Source organism: Belonocnema kinseyi, chromosome 5 (assembly GCF_010883055.1).
Source record: "Belonocnema kinseyi isolate 2016_QV_RU_SX_M_011 chromosome 5, B_treatae_v1, whole genome shotgun sequence".
NCBI classification, from domain to species: Eukaryota; Metazoa; Arthropoda; class Insecta; order Hymenoptera; family Cynipidae; genus Belonocnema; species Belonocnema kinseyi.
In genome coordinates, this window is record NC_046661.1 from 28740966 (window position 1) to 28741582 (window position 617).

Below are 617 nucleotides of genomic sequence, written 5' to 3' on the forward strand. Positions count from 1 at the left end.
GCATAATTGTTGGAAGATGTCGAGACCCAATATATCAGAAAATTCAAAAAAATCGAAAACTTTGATCCGCATGCTCTTACAGATATACATTTCATAGTCCAGTCAGATTAGATTGAAAACAGGTCATTTCCAGAAAAAATTATAGTTTTGATATTTATCGTACGTTATTCCGTATGGCATCAGAATCAAATATCAAAAGTGTTTGCCTCAGGCTGGTAGGTGGAACCACCCTTAAATCTAGCGAACAACCCTCGAAATTTGGTTTTTGGTGATTAATTCGAAAAGGGTGCTTTTAACGACAAAAATAGTTCAGTACAAAAAAAAGTACATAAAATTCTGAATAAGAAGGGTTATATACATTTTTTTCCGTAGGTCACAGTTTCCGAGTAATCCACCCTTTGAGTAGGGGTTGAGTTTGAACTCGAAGCCCGCACGCTCGTTCCCTTTCACATATCTCGAAATAAGCTGGTTTTTCGGTCGTAATGTACAGGACTAAAATTCTAGAACAGCCACTTCTCTATAAATATTACTTATTTGTTTGTTTTTATCCATACAATTAAACATTATAGAAAGATTATTCCGAAAATATATCAGTGACTCATTTGATGAAAAATTGA